Here is a 21,718-nt window from a genome sequence, read left to right on the forward strand (position 1 = left end):
ATATAATAAGGTGTGTTAGCTGTTCATATATACAGAGACAGACTATTAAAGGCCTGTTAGCTGTTCATATATACAGAGACAGACTATGTAAGGCATGTTAGCTGTGCATATGTACAGAGACAGACTATATAAGGCCTGTGAGCTGTTCATATGTACGGAGACAGACTATATAAGGCCTGTTAGCTGTTCATATGTACAGAGACAGACTATATAAGGCCTGTTAGCTGTTCATATGTACAGAGACAAAATCTAAAAGGCCTGTTAGCTTTTCATATATACAGACTATATAAGGCCTGTTAGCTGTTCATATGTAAGGAGACAGACTATTAAAGGCCTGTTAGCTGTTCATATATACAGAGACAGACTATATAAGGCCTGTTAGCTGTTCATATGTACAGAGACAGACAATATAAGGCCTGTTAGCTGTTCATATGTACAAAGACAGACTATATAAGGCCTGTTAGCTGTTCATATGTACAGAGACAGACTATATAAGGCCTGTTAGATGTTCATATGAACAGAGACAGAATATATAAGGCCTGTTTGCTGTTCATATGTACAGAGACAGACTATGTAAGGCATGTTAGCTGTGCATATGTACAGAGACAGACTATATAAGGCCTGTGAGCTGTTCATATGTACGGAGACAGACTATATAAGGCCTGTTAGCTGTTCATATGTACAGAGACAGACTATATAAGGCCTGTTAGCTGTTCATATGTACAGAGACAAAATCTAAAAGGCCTGTTAGCTTTTCATATATACAGACTATATAAGGCCTGTTAGCTGTTCATATGTACGGAGACAGACTATATAATGCCTGTTAGCTGTTCATATGTACAGAGACAGACTATATAAGGCCTGTTAGCTGTTCATATGTACAGAGACAGACTATATAAGGCCTGTTAGCTGTTCATATGTACGGAGACAGACTATATAATGCCTGTTAGCTGTTCATATGTACAGAGACAGACTATATAAGGCCTGTTTGCTGTTCATATGTACAGAGACAGACTATATAAGGCCTGTTAGCTGTTCATATATACAGACTATATAAGGCCTGTTAGCTGTTCATATGTACAGTTGCAGACTTTATAAGGCCTGTTAGCTGTTCATATATACAGACAATATAAGGCCTGTTAGCTGTTCATATGTAAGGAAACAGACTATATAAGGCCTGTTAGCTGTTCATATGTACAGAGACAGACTTTATAAGGCCTGTTAGCTGTTCATATATACAGACTATATAATGCCTGTTAGCTGTTCATATGTACAGAGACCGACTATATATGGCCTGTTAGCTGTTCATATGTACAGAGACAGACTATATAAGGCCTGTTAGCTGTTCATATGTACGGAGACAGACTATATAATGCCTGTTAGCTGTTCATATGTACAGAGACAGACTATATAAGGCCTGTTTGCTGTTCATATGTACAGAGACAGACTATATAAGGCCTGTTAGCTGTTCATATATACAGACTATATAAGGCCTGTTAGCTGTTCATATGTACAGAGACAGACTTTATAAGGCCTGTTAGCTGTTCATATATACAGACAATATAAGGCCTGTTAGCTGTTCATATGTAAGGAAACAGACTATATAAGGCCTGTTAGCTGTTCATATGTACAGAGACAGACTTTATAAGGCCTGTTAGCTGTTCATATATACAGACTATATAATGCCTGTTAGCTGTTCATATGTACAGAGACCGACTATATATGGCCTGTTAGCTGTTCATATGTACAGAGACAGACTATATATGGCCTGTTAGCTCTTCATATGTACGGAGACAGACTATATAATGCCTGTTAGCTGTTCATATGTACAGAGACAGACTTTATAAGGCCTGTTAGCTGTTCATATATACAGACTATATAAGGCCTGTTAGCTGTTCATATGTAAGGAAACAGACTATATAAGGCCTGTTAGCTGTTCATATGTACAGAGACATACTTTATAAGGCCTGTTAGCTGTTCATATATACAGACTATATAAGGCCTGTGAGCTGTTCATATGTAAGGAAACAGACTATATAAGGCCTGTTAGCTGTTCATATGCACAGAGACAGACTATATAAGGCCTGTTAGCTGTTGATATATACAGACTATATAAGGCCTGTTAGCTGTTCATATGTACAGAGACAGACTATATAAGGCCTGTTAGCTGTTCATATATACAGAGACAGACTATATAAGGCCTGTTAGCTGTTCATATGTAAAGAGACAGACTATATAAGGCCTGTTAGCTGTTCATATGTACAGAGACAGACTATATAAGGCCTGTTAGCTGTTCATATGTACGGAGACAGACTATATAAGGCCTGTTAGCTGTTCATATGTACAGAGACAGACTATATAAGGCCTGTTAGCTGTTCATATGTACGGAGAGAGACTATATATGGCCTGTTAGCTGTTCATGTGTACAGAGACAGACTATATAAGGCCTGTTAGCTGTTCATGTGTACGGAGACAGACTATATAAGGCCTGTTAGCAGATGTTAATGCGAGTGTTGCGAAATGCTTGTGCTTCTGATTCCGACAGTAGAGTAATATCTAACAAGTATCTAACAATTCCCCAACAACTTCCTAATACAGACAAATCTAAACAGGGGGAATGAGAATACGTACATATAAATATATGGATTAGCGATGGCCAAGCGGCATAGGCAAAGTGCAACTAGATGGTATAAAATACAGTATATACATGTGATATGAGTAATGTAAGAAATGGAAACATTATTAAAGTGCCAATGTTTAAAGTGACTAGTGATCCATTTTGTTAAAGTGGCCAGTGATTGGGTCTCAGTGTGGGCAGCAGCCTCTCTGAGGTAGTGATTGCTGTTTAGCCTTGAGATAGAAGCTATTCTTCATTCTCTCGGTTCCAGCTTTAATGCACTGACCTCACCTTCAAATAGAACAGCTAACAGCTTGTTAGCTGTTGTATTTGTACTGTAGATATCTAGTGATGTGATAATGTTATATGATGCACTGTTGAATGGGGATCCATAATAAACCCCAGGAAGAGTAGCTGCTGTCTTGGCAGGAACGAATGGGGATCCATAATAAACCCCAGGAAGAGTAGCTGCTGTCTTGGCAGGAACGAATGGGGATCCATAATAAACCCCAGGAAGAGTAGCTGCTGTCTTGGCAGGAACGAATGGGGATCCATAATAAACCCCAGGAAGAGTAGCTGCTGTCTTGGCAGGAATGAATGGGAATCCATAATAAACACCAGGAAGAGTAGCTGCTGTATTGGCAGGAATTAATGGGAATCCATAATAAACACCAGGAAGAGTAGCTGCTGTCTTGGCAGGAATGAATGGGAATCCATAATTAACCTCAGGAAGAGTAGCTGCTGTCTTGGCAGGAATGAATGGGAATCCATAATTAACCTCAGGAAGAGTAGCTGCTGTATTGGCAGGAATTAATGGGAATCCATAATAAACACCAGGAAGAGTAGCTGCTGTCTTGGCAGGAATGAATGGGAATCCATAATAAACCCCAGGAAGAGTAGCTGCTGTATTGGCAGGAATGAATGGGGATCCATAATAAATACAAATACAATAAGAGACAGACTATATAAGGCTTGTTAGCTGTTCAAATATAACCCCAAATGGCACAGCGGTCGAAGCCACTGCATCTCAGTGCTGGAGGCGTCACTACAGACACTCTGGTTCAAATCCAGGCTGTATCACAACCGGCCATAATTGGGAGTCCCATAGGGTGGCGGCCAAGTGGCGTCCGGGTTTGGCCGGTGTAAGCCATCATTGTAAATAAGAATTTGTTCTTAACAGACTTGCCTAGTTAAATAAATTAATAAATATACAGTAACAAACAATAGACAAAACATATTGGTCTAGTGTTTTAATAGAAGCAGCATATTGGTCTAGTGTTTTAATAGAAGCAGCATATGGAACCATTGGTCTAGTGTTTTAATAGAAGCAGCATATTGGACCAATTGGTCTAGTGTTTTATTAGAAGCAGCATATGGACCTATTTGTCTAGTGTTTTAATAGAAGCAGCATATGGACCTATTGGTCTAGTGTTTTAATAGAAGCAGCATATGGACCTATTGGTCTAGTGTTTTAATAGAAGCAGCATATGGAACCATTGGTCTAGTGTTTTAATAGAAGCAGCATATGGACCTATTGGTCTAGTGTTTTAATAGAAGCAGCATATGGACCTATTGGTCTAGTGTTTTAATAGAAGCAGCATATGGACCTATTGGTCTAGTGTTTTAATAGAAGCAGCATATGGACCCATGGAAGGTGGAAGGTGTTTTATGAAGGTGTTATGTCACTGTGGCAGGTGTTCTATGTAGGTGTTATGTCACCTTGGCAGGTGTTCTATGAAGGTGTTATGTCACCTTGGCAGGTGTTCTATGAAGGTGTTCTATGAAGGTGTTATGTCACCGTGGCAGGTGGAAGATGTTTTATGAAGGTGTTATGTCACCTTGGCAGGTGTTTTATGAAGGTGTTATGTCACCGTGGCAGGTAGAATGTGTTTTATGAAGGTGTTATGTCACCTTGGCAGGTGGAAGGTGTTTTATGTAGGTGTTATGTCACTGTGGCAGGTGTTCTATGTAGGTGTTATGTCACCTTGGCAGGTGTTCTATGTAGGTGTTATGTCACCTTGGCAGGTGTTCTATGAAGGTGTTCTATGAAGGTGTTATGTCACCGTGGCAGGTGGAAGATGTTTTATGAAGGTGTTATGCCACCACAGCGTTTAATGCAGTTTCCAATTTAGACTCAAGTGCCTCGGTGTCTTAGAAATCGTTTCTGAAGTGGGAAGTGCTGAGGATGGAATGGAATAAGTGTGTTTCTGAACGGAATAAATTAGTGTCTGAAGTGAAGTGAATGAAATTAGTGATTGTCATTGAGGTGTGTCTGTGTGTGTGTGTGTGTGTGTGTGTGTGTGTGTGTGTGTGTGTGTGTGTGTGTGTGTGTGTGTGTGTGTGTGTGTGTGTGTGTGTGTGTGTGTGTGTGTGTGTGTGTGTGTGTGTGTGGGTGTGACTAATAGATTTGAGTAGATTGTGATAGTGGTGTGGGAGACGTCAAAGGAAAAAGCTGTCACTCTCTGATCCACGAGCCGCCCTTTTAAAGAGCACTGTTATTCAATTATAATGAAATCATATTAAATTAGTTGTCATCGACTGTCAAGTGGTCTTGTTTTCCCCTCAACCCCCCCCCCTCCTCAGGTACACTCACAGAGGAAATATTAAATGGAATGATGAATCACATCAGTTAATGGGAAAGTTAGAGACCATTCAGGAGTCAACTCAGCTGAGTCTTCCTGGTTGTCTATGTGTCGTCCCCTGCATCTGTTACTGTGTGATTAAGGAGTCAACCCAGCTGAGTCTTCCTGGTTGTCTATGAGCCGTCCCCTGCATCTGTTACTGTGTGAATCAGGAGTCAACCCAGCTGAGTCTTCCTGGTTGTCTATGTGTCGTCCCCTGCATCTGTTACTGTGTGAATCAGGAGTCAACCCAGCTGAGTCTTCCTGGTTGTCTAAGTGTCGTCCCCTGCATCTGTTACTGTGTGATTCAGGAGTCAACCCAGCTGAGTCTTCCTGGTTGTCTATGAGCCGTCCCCTGCATCTGTTACTGTGTGAATCAGGAGTCAACCCAGCTGAGTCTTGCTGGTTGTCTATGTGTCGTCCCCTGCATCTGTTCCTGTGTGATTCAGGAGTCAACCTAGCTGAGTCTTGCTGGTTGTCTATGAGCCGTCCCCTGCATCTGTTCCTGTGTGATTCAGGAGTCAACCCAGCTGAGTCTTGCTGGTTGTCTATGTGTCGTCCCCTGCATCTGTAACTGTGTGATTCAGGAGTCAACCCAGCTGAGTCTTGCTGGTTGTCTATGTGTCGTCCCCTGCATCTGTTACTGCTTGAATCAGGAGTCAACCCAGCTGAGTCTTCCTGGTTGTCTATGAGCCGTCCCCTGCATCTGTTACTCGGTGATTCAGGAGTCAACCCAGCTGAGTCTTGCTGGTTGTCTATGTGTCGTCCCCTGCATCTGTTCCTGTGTGATTCAGGAGTCAACCCAGCTGAGTCTTGCTGGTTGTCTATGTGTCGTCCCCTGCATCTGTAACTGTGTGATTCAGGAGTCAACCCAGCTGAGTCTTGCTGGTTGTCTATGTGTCGTCCCCTGCATCTGTTACTGCTTGAATCAGGAGTCAGCCTAGCTGAGTCTTGCTGGTTGTCTATGAGCCGTCCCCTGCATCTGTAACTGTGTGATTCAGGAGTCAACCCAGCTGAGTCTTGCTGGTTGTCTATGTGTCGTCCCCTGCATCTGTTACTGCTTGAATCAGGAGTCAGCCTAGCTGAGTCTTGCTGGTTGTCTATGAGCCGTCCCCTGCATCTGTAACTGTGTGATTCAGGAGTCAACCCAGCTGAGTCTTGCTGGTTGTCTAAGTGTCGTCCCCTGCATCTGTTACTGCTTGAATCAGGAGTCAACCCAGCTGAGTCTTGCTGGTTGTCTATGTGTCGTCCCCTGCATCTGTAACTGTGTGATTCAGGAGTCAACCCAGCTGAGTCTTGCTGGTTGTCTATGTGTCGTCCCCTGCATCTGTTACTGCTTGAATCAGGAGTCAACCCAGCTGAGTCTTGCTGGTTGTCTATGTGTCGTCCCCTGCATCTGTTACTGCTTGAATCAGGAGTCAACCCAGCTGAGTCTTGCTGGTTGTCTATGTGTCGTCCCCTGCATCTGTAACTGTGTGATTCAGGAGTCAACCCAGCTGAGTCTTGCTGGTTGTCTATGTGTCGTCCCCTGCATCTGTAACTGTGTGATTCAGGAGTCAACCCAGCTGAGTCTTGCTGGTTGTCTATGTGTCGTCCCCTGCATCTGTAACTGTGTGATTCAGGAGTCAACCCAGCTGAGTCTTGCTGGTTGTCTATGTGTCGTCCCCTGCATCTGTTACTGCTTGAATCAGGAGTCAGCCTAGCTGAGTCTTGCTGGTTGTCTATGAGCCGTCCCCTGCATCTGTAACTGTGTGATTCAGGAGTCAACCCAGCTGAGTCTTGCTGGTTGTCTATGTGTCGTCCCCTGCATCTGTTACTGTGTGATTCAGGAGTCAACCCAGCTGAGTCTTGCTGGTTGTCTATGAGCCGTCCCCTGCATCTGTTACTGCTTGAATCAGGAGTCAACCCAGCTGAGTCTTGCTGGTTGTCTATGAGCCGTCCCCTGCATCTGTTACTGTGTGATTCAGGAGTCAACCCAGCTGAGTCTTGCTGGTTGTCTATGTGTCGTCCCCTGCATCTGTTACTGTGTGATTCAGGAGTCAACCCAGCTGACTCTTGCTGGTTGTCTATGAGCCGTCCCCTGCATCTGTTACTGTTTGAATCAGGAGTCAACCCAGCTGAGTCTTCCTGGTTGTCTATGAGCCGTCCCCTGCATCTGTTACTGTTTGAATCAGGAGTCAACCCAGCTGAGTCTTCCTGGTTGTCTATGTGTCGTCCCCTGCATCTGTTACTGTGTGAATCAGGTGTCAACCCAGCTGAGTCTTGCTGGTTGTCTATGAGCCGTCCCCTGCATCTGTTACTCGGTGATTCAGGAGTCAACCCAGCTGAGTCTTGCTGGTTGTCTATGTGTCGTCCCCTGCATCTGTTACTGTGTGAATCAGGAGTCAACCCAGCTGAGTCTTGCTGGTTGTCTGTGTCGTCCCCTGCATCTGTTACTGTGTGAATCAGGAGTCAACCCAGCTGAGTCTTGCTGGTTGTCTATGTGTCGTCCCCTGCATCTGTTCCTGTGTGATTCAGGAGTCAACCCAGCTGAGTCTTGCTGGTTGTCTATGTGTCGTCCCCTGCATCTGTAACTGTGTGATTCAGGAGTCAACCTAGCTGAGTCTTGCTGGTTGTCTATGAGCCGTCCCCTGCATCTGTTCCTGTGTGATTCAGGAGTCAACCCAGCTGAGTCTTGCTGGTTGTCTATGTGTCGTCCCCTGCATCTGTTACTGTGTGAATCAGGAGTCAACCCAGCTGAGTCTTGCTGGTTGTCTATGTGTCGTCCCCTGCATCTGTTACTGCTTGAATCAGGAGTCAACCCAGCTGAGTCTTGCTGGTTGTCTATGTGTCGTCCCCTGCATCTGTTCCTGTGTGATTCAGGAGTCAACCCAGCTGAGTCTTGCTGGTTGTCTATGTGTCGTCCCCTGCATCTGTTCCTGTGTGATTCAGGAGTCAACCTAGCTGAGTCTTGCTGGTTGTCTATGAGCCGTCCCCTGCATCTGTTCCTGTGTGATTCAGGAGTCAACCCAGCTGAGTCTTGCTGGTTGTCTATGTGTCGTCCCCTGCATCTGTAACTGTGTGATTCAGGAGTCAACCCAGCTGAGTCTTGCTGGTTGTCTATGTGTCGTCCCCTGCATCTGTTACTGCTTGAATCAGGAGTCAACCCAGCTGAGTCTTCCTGGTTGTCTATGAGCCGTCCCCTGCATCTGTTACTCGGTGATTCAGGAGTCAACCCAGCTGAGTCTTGCTGGTTGTCTATGTGTCGTCCCCTGCATCTGTTCCTGTGTGATTCAGGAGTCAACCCAGCTGAGTCTTGCTGGTTGTCTATGTGTCGTCCCCTGCATCTGTAACTGTGTGATTCAGGAGTCAACCCAGCTGAGTCTTGCTGGTTGTCTATGTGTCGTCCCCTGCATCTGTTACTGCTTGAATCAGGAGTCAGCCTAGCTGAGTCTTGCTGGTTGTCTATGAGCCGTCCCCTGCATCTGTAACTGTGTGATTCAGGAGTCAACCCAGCTGAGTCTTGCTGGTTGTCTATGTGTCGTCCCCTGCATCTGTTACTGCTTGAATCAGGAGTCAGCCTAGCTGAGTCTTGCTGGTTGTCTATGAGCCGTCCCCTGCATCTGTAACTGTGTGATTCAGGAGTCAACCCAGCTGAGTCTTGCTGGTTGTCTAAGTGTCGTCCCCTGCATCTGTTACTGCTTGAATCAGGAGTCAACCCAGCTGAGTCTTGCTGGTTGTCTATGTGTCGTCCCCTGCATCTGTAACTGTGTGATTCAGGAGTCAACCCAGCTGAGTCTTGCTGGTTGTCTATGTGTCGTCCCCTGCATCTGTTACTGCTTGAATCAGGAGTCAACCCAGCTGAGTCTTGCTGGTTGTCTATGTGTCGTCCCCTGCATCTGTTACTGCTTGAATCAGGAGTCAACCCAGCTGAGTCTTGCTGGTTGTCTATGTGTCGTCCCCTGCATCTGTAACTGTGTGATTCAGGAGTCAACCCAGCTGAGTCTTGCTGGTTGTCTATGTGTCGTCCCCTGCATCTGTAACTGTGTGATTCAGGAGTCAACCCAGCTGAGTCTTGCTGGTTGTCTATGTGTCGTCCCCTGCATCTGTAACTGTGTGATTCAGGAGTCAACCCAGCTGAGTCTTGCTGGTTGTCTATGTGTCGTCCCCTGCATCTGTTACTGCTTGAATCAGGAGTCAGCCTAGCTGAGTCTTGCTGGTTGTCTATGAGCCGTCCCCTGCATCTGTAACTGTGTGATTCAGGAGTCAACCCAGCTGAGTCTTGCTGGTTGTCTATGTGTCGTCCCCTGCATCTGTTACTGTGTGATTCAGGAGTCAACCCAGCTGAGTCTTGCTGGTTGTCTATGAGCCGTCCCCTGCATCTGTTACTGCTTGAATCAGGAGTCAACCCAGCTGAGTCTTGCTGGTTGTCTATGAGCCGTCCCCTGCATCTGTTACTGTGTGATTCAGGAGTCAACCCAGCTGAGTCTTGCTGGTTGTCTATGTGTCGTCCCCTGCATCTGTTACTGTGTGATTCAGGAGTCAACCCAGCTGACTCTTGCTGGTTGTCTATGAGCCGTCCCCTGCATCTGTTACTGTTTGAATCAGGAGTCAACCCAGCTGAGTCTTCCTGGTTGTCTATGAGCCGTCCCCTGCATCTGTTACTGTTTGAATCAGGAGTCAACCCAGCTGAGTCTTCCTGGTTGTCTATGTGTCGTCCCCTGCATCTGTTACTGTGTGAATCAGGTGTCAACCCAGCTGAGTCTTGCTGGTTGTCTATGAGCCGTCCCCTGCATCTGTTACTCGGTGATTCAGGAGTCAACCCAGCTGAGTCTTGCTGGTTGTCTATGTGTCGTCCCCTGCATCTGTTACTGTGTGAATCAGGAGTCAACCCAGCTGAGTCTTGCTGGTTGTCTGTGTCGTCCCCTGCATCTGTTACTGTGTGAATCAGGAGTCAACCTTGCTGGTTGCAAATGCGCCATTTCCTGAATAACTCACTGTGTTAATAATGAGTTATTATCATTTGATTTGAAAGGTGAAAAGTCAGATGTGTTGCTGGCCATCTTTAAGTTTGGGTTTTGTTTGTTTCCCATCATGAACAAGCTAAAAAGAACAATACTCTCGGCAACCAAGGACCAAATCTCGCTTGAGTGTCGGCCGATTTGTCTGTCCGGAAGACACTAACCAAACACAGGTTAAATACTGATATGTGTAAACACTACTCTCACTACATCTAGGGGTTCTAACCAAACACAGGTTAAATACTGATATGTGTTAACACTACTCTCACTACATCTAGAGGTTCTAACCAAACACAGGTTAAATACTGATATGTGTAAACACTACTCTCACTACATCTAGAGGTTCTAACCAAACACAGGTTAAATACTGATATGTGTTAACACTACTCTCACTACATCTAGAGGTTCTAACCAAACACAGGTTAAATACTGATATGTGTTAACACTACTCTCACTACATCTAGGGGTTCTAACCAAACACAGGTTAAATACTGATATGTGTAAACACTACTCTCACTACATCTAGAGGTTCTAACCAAACACAGATAAAATACTGATATGTGTAAACACTACTCTCACTACATCTAGGGGTTCTAACCAAACACAGGTTAAATACTGATATGTGTTAACACTACTCTCACTACATCTAGGGGTTCTAACCAAACACAGGTTAAATACTGATATGTGTAAACACTACTCTCACTACATCTAGGGGTTCTAACCAAACACAGGTTAAATACTGATATGTGTAAACACTACTCTCACTACATCTAGAGGTTCTAACCAAACACAGGTTAAATACTGATATGTGTTAACACTACTCTCACTACATCTAGGGGTTCTAACCAAACACAGGTTAAATACTGATATGTGTTAACACTACTCTCACTACATCTAGGGGTTCTAACCAAACACAGGTTAAATACTGATATGTGTTAACACTACTCTCACTACATCTAGGGGTTCTAACCAAACACAGGTTAAATACTGATATGTGTTAACACTACTCTCACTACATCTAGAGGTTCTAACCAAACACAGGTTAAATACTGATATGTGTTAACACTACTCTCACTACATCTAGGGGTTCTAACCAAACACAGGTTAAATACTGATATGTGTTAACACTACTCTCACTACATCTAGGGGTTCTAACCAAACACAGGTTAAATACTGATATGTGTTAACACTACTCTCACTACATCTAGAGGTTCTAACCAAACACAGGTTAAATACTGATATGTGTTAACACTACTCTCACTACATCTAGGGGTTCTAACCAAACACAGGTTAAATACTGATATGTGTTAACACTACTCTCACTACATCTAGGGGTTCTAACCAAACACAGGTTAAATACTGATATGTGTTAACACTACTCTCACTACATCTAGGGTTCTAACCAAACACAGGTTAAATACTGATATGTGTTAACACTACTCTCACTACATCTAGAGGTTCTAACCAAACACAGGTTAAATACTGTAAACACTACTCTCACTACATCTAGGGGTTCTAACCAAACACAGGTTAAATACTGATATGTGTACAAACACTACTCTCACTACATCTAGGGGTTCTAACCAAACACAGGTTAAATACTGATATGTGTTAACACTACTCTCACTACATCTAGGGGTTCTAACCAAACACAGGTTAAATACTGATATGTGTTAACACTACTCTCACTACATCTAGGGGTTCTAACCAAACACAGGTTAAATACTGATATGTGTTAACACTACTCTCACTACATCTAGGGGTTCTAACCAAACACAGGTTAAATACTGATATGTGTTAACACTACTCTCACTACATCTAGGGGTTCTAACCAAACACAGGTAAATAAATACTAGGGTTCTAACCAAATATGTGTTAACACTACTCTCACTACATCTAGGGGTTCTAACCAAACACAGGTTAAATACTGATATGTGTTAACACTACTCTCACTACATCTAGGGGTTCTAACCAAACACAGGTTAAATACTGATATGTGTTAACACTACTCTCACTACATCTAGGGGTTCTAACCAAACACAGGTTAAATACTGATATGTGTTAACACTACTCTCACTACATCTAGGGGTTCTAACCAAACACAGGTTAAATACTGATATGTGTTAACACTACTCTCACTACATCTAGGGGTTCTACATAAATACTGGGTTCACTACATCTAGGGGTTCTAACCAAACACAGGTTAAATACTGATATGTGTTAACACTACTCTCACTACATCTAGGGGTTCTAACCAAACACAGGTTAAATACTGATATGTGTTAACACTACTCTCACTACATCTAGGGGTTCTAACCAAACACAGGTTAAATACTGATATGTGTTAACACTACTCTCACTACATCTAGGGGTTCTAACCAAACACAGGTTAAATACTGATATGTGTTAACACTACTCTCACTACATCTAGGGGTTCTAACCAAACACAGGTTAAATACTGATATGTGTTAACACTACTCTCACTACATCTAGGGGTTCTAACCAAACACAGGTTAAATACTGATATGTGTTAACACTACTCTCACTACATCTAGGGGTTCTAACCAAACACAGGTTAAATACTGATATGTGTTAACACTACTCTCACTACATCTAGGGGTTCTAACCAAACACAGGTTAAATACTGATATGTGTTAACACTACTCTCACTACATCTAGAGGTTCTAACCAAACACAGGTTAAATACTGATATGTGTTAACACTACTCTCACTACATCTAGGGTTCTAACCAAACACAGGTTAAATACTGATATGTGTTAACACTACTCTCACTACATCTAGGGGTTCTAACCAAACACAGGTTAAATACTGATATGTGTTAACACTACTCTCACTACATCTAGGGGTTCTAACCAAACACAGGTTAAATACTGATATGTGTTAACACTACTCTCACTACATCTAGGGTTCTAACCAAACACAGGTTAAATACTGATATGTGTTAACACACTCACTACATCTAGAGGTTCTAACCAAACACAGGTTAAATACTGATATGTGTAAACACTACTCTCACTCCATCTAGGGTTCTAACCAAACACAGGTTAAATACTGATATGTGTAAACACTAGGTTCTAACCAAACACAGGTTAAATACTCACTACATCTAGGGGTTCTAACCAAACACAGGTTAAATACTGATATGTGTAAACACTACTCTCACTACATCTAGGGGTTCTAACCAAACACAGGTTAAATACTGATATGTGTAAACACTACTCTCACTACATCTAGGGGTTCTAACCAAACACAGGTTAAATACTGATATGTGTAAACACTACTCTCACTACATCTAGGGGTTCTAACCAAACACAGGTTAAATACTGATATGTGTAAACACTACTCTCACTACATCTAGGGGTTCTAACCAAACACAGGTTAAATACTGATATGTGTAAACACTACTCTCACTACATCTAGGGGTTCTAACCAAACACAGGTTAAATACTGATATGTGTAAACACTACTCTCACTACATCTAGGGGTTCTAACCAAACACAGGTTAAATACTGATATGTGTTAACACTACTCTCACTACATCTAGGGGTTCTAACCAAACACAGGTTAAATACTGATATGTGTTAACACTACTCTCACTACATCTAGGGGTTCTAACCAAACACAGGTTAAATACTGATATGTGTTAACACTACTCTCACTACATCTAGGGGTTCTAAGGTTCTAAACCAAACACAGGTTAAATAACTGATATGTGTTAACACTACTCTCACTACATCTAGGGGTTCTAACCAAACACAGGTTAAATACTGATATGTGTTAACACTACTCTCACTACATCTAGGGGTTCTAACCAAACACAGGTTAAATACTGATATGTGTTAACACTACTCACTACATCTAGGGGTTCTAACCAAACACAGGTTAAATACTGATATGTGTTAACACTACTCTCACTACATCTAGGGGTTCTAACCAAACACAGGTTAAATACTGATATGTGTTAACACTACTCTCACTACATCTAGGGTTCTAACCAAACACAGGTTAAATACTGATATGTGTTAACACTACTCTCACTACATCTAGAGGTTCTAACCAAACACAGGTTAAATACTGATATGTGTTAACACTACTCTCACTACATCTAGGGGTTCTAACCAAACACAGGTTAAATACTGATATGTGTTAACACTACTCTCACTACATCTAGGGGTTCTAACCAAACACAGGTTAAATACTGATATGTGTTAACACTACTCTCACTACATCTAGAGGTTCTAACCAAACACAGGTTAAATACTGATATGTGTTAACACTACTCTCACTACATCTAGGGGTTCTAACCAAACACAGGTTAAATACTGATATGTGTTAACACTACTCTCACTACATCTAGGGGTTCTAACCAAACACAGGTTAAATACTGATATGTGTTAACACTACTCTCACTACATCTAGGGGTTCTAACCAAACACAGGTTAAATACTGATATGTGTTAACACTACTCTCACTACATCTAGAGGTTCTAACCAAACACAGGTTAAATACTGATATGTGTAAACACTACTCTCACTACATCTAGGGGTTCTAACCAAACACAGGTTAAATACTGATATGTGTTAACACTACTCTCACTACATCTAGGGGTTCTAACCAAACACAGGTTAAATACTGATATGTGTAAACACTACTCTCACTACATCTAGGGGTTCTAACCAAACACAGGTTAAATACTGATATGTTAAAAATACTACATATAACCAAACACAGGTTAAATACTGAATGTGTTAACACTACTCTCACTACATCTAGGGGTTCTAACCAAACACAGGTTAAATACTGATATGTGTTTAACCAAACACTAAACACTCTCACTACATCTAGGGGTTCTAACCAAACACAGGTTAAATACTGATATGTGTTTAACACTACAGGTTAAATACTCACTCACTACATCTAGAGGTTCTAACCAAACACAGGTTAAATACTGATATGTGTAAACACTACTCTCACTACATCTAGGGGTTCTAACCAAACACAGGTTAAATACTGATATGTGTTAACACTACTCTCACTACATCTAGGGGTTCTAACCAAACACAGGTTAAATACTGATATGTGTTAACACTACTCTCACTACATCAAACACAGGTTAGGGGTTCTAACCAAACACAGGTTAAATACTGATATGTGTTAACACTACTCTCACTACATCTAGGGGTTCTAACCAAACACAGGTTAAATACTGATATGTGTTAACACTACTCTCACTACATCTAGAGGTTCTAACCAAACACAGGTTAAATACTGATATGTGTTAACACTACTCTCACTACATCTAGGGGTTCTAACCAAACACAGGTTAAATACTGATATGTGTTAACACTACTCTCACTACATCTAGGGGTTCTAACCAAACACAGGTTAAATACTGATATGTGTAAACACTACTCTCACTACATCTAGGGGTTCTAACCAAACACAGGTTAAATACTGATATGTGTTAACACTACTCTCACTACATCTAGGGGTTCTAACCAAACACAGGTTAAATACTGATATGTGTTAACACTACTCTCACTACATCTAGAGGTTCTAACCAAACACAGGTTAAATACTGATATGTGTTAACACTACTCTCACTACATCTAGGGGTTCTAACCAAACACAGGTTAAATACTGATATGTGTTAACACTACTCTCACTACATCTAGAGGTTCTAACCAAACACAGGTTAAATACTGATATGTGTTAACACTACTCTCACTACATCTAGGGGTTCTAACCAAACACAGGTTAAATACTGATATGTGTTAACACTACTCTCACTACATCTAGGGGTTCTAACCAAACACAGGTTAAATACTGATATGTGTTAACACTACTCTCACTACATCTAGGGGTTCTAACCAAACACAGGTTAAATACTGATATGTGTTAACACTACTCTCACTACATCTAGAGGTTCTAACCAAACACAGGTTAAATACTGATATGTGTTAACACTACTCTCACTACATCTAGAGGTTCTAACCAAACACAGATTAAATACTGATATGTGTAAACACTACTCTCACTCCATCTAGGGGTTCTAACCAAACACAGATTAAATACTGATATGTGTAAACACTACTCTCACTACATCTAGGGGTTCTAACCAAACACAGGTTAAATACTGATATGTGTTAACACTACTCTCACTACATCTAGGGGTTCTAACCAAACACAGGTTAAATACTGATATGTGTAAACACTACTCTCACTACATCTAGAGGTTCTAACCAAACACAGGTTAAATACTGATATGTGTAAACACTACTCTCACTACATCTAGGGGTTCTAACCAAACACAGGTTAAATACTGATATGTGTAAACACTACTCTCACTACATCTAGGGGTTCTAACCAAACACAGGTTAAATACTGATATGTGTTAACACTACTCTCACTACATCTAGGGGTTCTAACCAAACACAGGTTAAATACTGATATGTGTAAACACTACTCTCACTACATCTAGGGGTTCTAACCAAACACAGGTTAAATACTGATATGTGTAAACACTACTCTCACTACATCTAGGGGTTCTAACCAAACACAGGTTAAATACTGATATGTGTTAACACTACTCTCACTACATCTAGGGGTTCTAACCAAACACAGGTTAAATACTGATATGTGTTAACACTACTCTCACTACATCTAGGGGTTCTAACCAAACACAGATTAAATACTGATATGTGTTAACACTACTCTCACTACATCTAGGGGTTCTAACCAAACACAGATTAAATACTGATATGTGTAAACACTACTCTCACTACATCTAGGGGTTCTAACCAAACACAGATTAAATACTGATATGTGTAAACACTACTCTCACTACATCTAGAGGTTCTAACCAAACACAGATTAAATACTGATATGTGTAAACACTACTCTCACTACATCTAGGGGTTCTAACCAAACACAGATTAAATACTGATATGTGTAAACACTACTCTCACTACATCTAGGGGTTCTAACCAAACACAGGTTAAATACTGATATGTGTTAACACTACTCTCACTACATCTACTGATATGGGTTCTAACCAAACACAGGTTAAATACTGATATGTGTAAACACTACTCTCACTACATCTAGGGGTTCTAACCAAACACAGGTTAAATACTGATATGTGTAAACACTACTCTCACTACATCTAGGGGTTCTAACCAAACACAGGTTAAATACTGATATGTGTTAACACTACTCTCACTACATCTAGGGGTTCTAACCAAACACAGGTTAAATACTGATATGTGTTAACACTACTCTCACTACATCTAGGGGTTCTAACCAAACACAGGTTAAATACTGATATGTGTTAACACTACTCTCACTACATCTAGGGGTTCTAACCAAACACAGGTTAAATACTGATATGTGTTAACACTACTCTCACTACATCTAGGGGTTCTAACCAAACACAGGTTAAATACTGATATGTGTTAACACTACTCTCACTACATCTAGAGGTTCTAACCAAACACAGGTTAAATACTGATATGTGTTAACACTACTCTCACTACATCTAGGGGTTCTAACCAAACACAGGTTAAATACTGATATGTGTTAACACTACTCTCACTACATCTAGGGGTTCTAACCAAACACAGGTTAAATACTGATATGTGTAAACACTACTCTCACTACATCTAGGGGTTCTAACCAAACACAGGTTAAATACTGATATGTGTTAACACTACTCTCACTACATCTAGAGGTTCTAACCAAACACAGGTTAAATACTGATATGTGTAAACACTACTCTCACTACATCTAGAGGTTCTAACCAAACAGGTTAAATACTGATATGTGTTAACACTACTCTCACTACATCTAGAGGTTCTAACCAAACACAGGTTAAATACTGATATAATGTGTGTTTTAGGATGAGTCCTGTGTGAAGGCCATGGTGATGGAGGTGAAACCAGTGGACCACAGAGAGTACAGCAGGAGACTCATCAGCAACATCAGGAATATGGCCACCTAAAGAATTGTTACTTTTTATTTAACTATTTTTACTTTAATTTATTTAGTAATTATTTTCTTAAGTCTTTTTTGAAACTGAATTGTCAGTTAAGGGCTTGTAAGTAAGCATTTCACCGTAAGGTTATACTCTATTGTATTCGGAGCATGTGACGAATGTGATTTGATTTAAACATTAACCATGAGAGGGAACAATTCAAAACTGACCTATGATCAGTGTTTAGGGGAAACTCAACCCCACACCCAGAATTATACACTCAACTGAACAAAATGGCTGCCTAAACACAGAGCCAGCTGACATTTATACTTTTACTGTCTGGTCCTGTATCTCTACAATTAAGCCACAAAATTGCAGAAACTGAACAAGGAGATATTTTATTTTTCTCCATTTGATCTAATTTATATTTGATTCTAGACCATATAAATAGTCTATATGTCACGTAGAGTAGGCCAGAAGGCCGAACTGAAAAACCTGACCTCAAAAGTACTTCTGTGCTTCAGGGTGTTTATTTACATAGTGATTCCAGAACAAAAACAGCTATCCAAAGTACCCATTATGGGGCCAGCTTAAAAACAATGCTTCCCCCATCAACAGCTAATTCCCAAAATGACTCCCCTTTGAACTGAAAGAGAGAATCCTTTTGTAGGGGAAGCCCCTCCCATTAGAACATAATCAGCACTAATTAATTAAGCAATTACTTGTTCAAAGCCTACATTTTCCATTCAGCTAAACATACTAAAGTCTATACATTGCAACACGTTTTTCATGACATAATATACCAATATAACATTTACAAAATCACATTACTACTGACATGGTGTCTTTCAATGTGTTCATTTACATTAACGAGCCATTCGGGACAGGCACTACAAAGTCAGCCTGATTGCCTTAGCTCGGGTCCTTATTCCAGCATACCCAGAAGCTACAGAGATGGAGAGAGGAACAGAACCAAACAAACAACGCGGTCATCCATAAGTGTAATAAATGTTGCTTAAATGAAACATGAACACTTGTCTGTATACTCTTTATACCATAACCGGGTACTGACTGGAGGTAAGAGTGAAATGTATGTACTAAGATAGGGACGTTACCTTGTGTGTCGACCCACATTGTTAACTTATCTGATAACAGCGCAGGGAGGTGCTACAAATGTGTGTGTTAGTGTACCAAATGCTGCCTGCGGCGGACTTCTCCGTCACACTATACTTCTGCCATTTAGCAGATACTTTTATCCAAAGTGAATTAGTCTCCATACATTTTATAGATGGGTGATCCCAGGATCCAAACTCACAACCATTGTTACAGTAAGCGCCATGCTCTACTGACTGAGCCAAGCAGGACCAGTTAGCAGCTAGGTTCACTTCTTTTGGACAAAGTCCTTTTGTATGAATACCTTGTAAACATTGTTCATCGTTAGAATTCTCCATAGGAAATGCCACATTATATTTTATTTTGTTTATTTATTTAACCTTTATTTTATCAGGGAGTCTTTTACAGATGAGCCCTGAATTACATAAATTACAGAAAAAAACACACATCAATATTAATACAAAATAGAAGCAGAAAGAAAAACAGGCTCATAAAAAACAAACACTTTCATTTTTTTTATAAATAAATAAATACATAAATACAGTGTATGCAAATGAAGTAGGATAAGGGAGGCAATAAATAGGCCACAGTGGCGAAATAATTACAATATAGCAATTAAACACAGGAGTGATAGATGCACAAGTAGAGATACTGGGGTGCAAAGGAGCAAAATCAATCAAATCAATAACAGAATGGGGATGAGGTAGTTGTATGGGCTATTTACAGATGGGCTATGTACAGGTGCAGTGATCTGTGTGCTGTTCTGACAGCTGGTGCTTAAAGCCAGTGAGGGAGATATGATTCTCCAGCTTCAGTTATTTTTGTAGTTCATTCCAGTCATTGGCAGCAGAGAACTGGAAGGAAAGGCTGCCGAAGGAGAAATTGGCTTTGGGGGTGACCAGTGAAATATGCCTGCTGGAGTGCGTGCTATGGGTGGGTGTTGCTATGGTGACCACTGAGCTGAGATAAGGCGTGGCTTTACCTAGCAAAGACTTACATTTGACCTGGAGCCAGTGGGTTTGGCGACGCATATGAAGCGAGGTCCAGCCAAAGAGAGCGTACAGTTCGCAGTGGTGGATAGTATATGGGGCTTTGCTGACAAAACGGATGGCACTGTGATAGACTGCATCCATTTTGAGTAGAGTGTTGGAGGCTATTTTGTAAATGACATCGCCAAAATCAAGGAACGGTAGGATAGTCAGTTTTACGAGGGTACGTTTGGCAGCATGAGTGAAGGATGCTTTTATTGCGAAATAAGAAGCCGATTCTAGATTTCATTTTGGATTGGAGATGCTTAATGTGAGTCTGGAAGGAGAGTTTACAGTCTAACCAGACACCTAGGTATTTGTAGTTGTCCACATATTCTAAGTCAGAGCCATCCAGAGTAGTGATGCTGGACAGGCAGGCAGGTGTGGGCAGCGATCGTTTGAAGAGCATAGATTTAGTTTTACTTGCATTTAAGAGCAGATGGAGGCCACGGATGGAGAGTTGTATGGCATTGAAGCTCGTCTGGAGGTTAGTTAACTTCTTGAAACTCCCCATCCCGGATCCGGGATCGTGACTAAAGCCTCAGGCTCATTAGCATAACGCAACGTTAACGATTTCTGAAAATCGCAAATAAAATTAAAATAATGCGTTTGCTCTCAAGCTTAGCCTTTTCTTAACAACACTGTCATCTCAGATTTTCAAAATATGCTTTTGAACCATAGAAATTGACTAATTTGTGTAAGAGTATGCAAAGCTAGCATAGCATTTTGTGTAGCATGTAGCACGCAACATTTTCACAAAAACCAGATAACCAAATAAATAAAATCATTTACCTTTGAAGAGCTTCTGATGTTTTCAATGAGGAGACTCTCAGTCACATACCAAATGCGCAGTGTTTCCTGAAAGCGTCTGTGTGTAGGAGAAATCGTTCCGTTTTCTACATTGCGTCTGGCTACCGAAACGAACCGAAAATGCAGTCACCTACAACGTCAAACTTTTTCCGGATTAACTACATAATATCGACCGAAACATGGCAAACGTTGTTTGGAATCAGTCCTCAAGGTGTTTTTTCACATATCTCTTCATTGACATGCAGTTCGTGGAAGCTTGCTTTACTCTCTGTATCGTATGGAAAAATACTGGCAGGTGACTTTTGCGCACCAATTTCGGCGCAGGACACCGGGCGGACACGTGGTAAATGTGGTCTCTTATGGTCAATCTTCCAATGATCTGCCTACAAATACGTCACAATGCTGCAGACACCTTGGGGAAACGACAGAAAGGGTTGACTTCACTCCTCTCGCGTTCACAGCCATATAAGGAGATCATGGAAAACAGAGCCTCAAAAATCCTTGTCATTTCCTGGATGCCATCTCATCTTGGTTTT

General features: G+C 41.4%; 1 pseudogene; it reads left to right on the top strand.

Annotated features, from left to right (window-relative positions):
- The window catches only part of LOC135543738 (replication protein A 70 kDa DNA-binding subunit-like), a 139,165-nt pseudogene extending 120,907 nt beyond the window's left edge, over positions 1-18,258 (top strand).
- The last annotated feature ends 3,460 nt before the right edge of the window (positions 18,259-21,718 follow it).

This window comes from Oncorhynchus masou, chromosome 8 (genome assembly GCF_036934945.1).
Source record: "Oncorhynchus masou masou isolate Uvic2021 chromosome 8, UVic_Omas_1.1, whole genome shotgun sequence".
Taxonomy (NCBI): domain Eukaryota; kingdom Metazoa; phylum Chordata; class Actinopteri; order Salmoniformes; family Salmonidae; genus Oncorhynchus; species Oncorhynchus masou.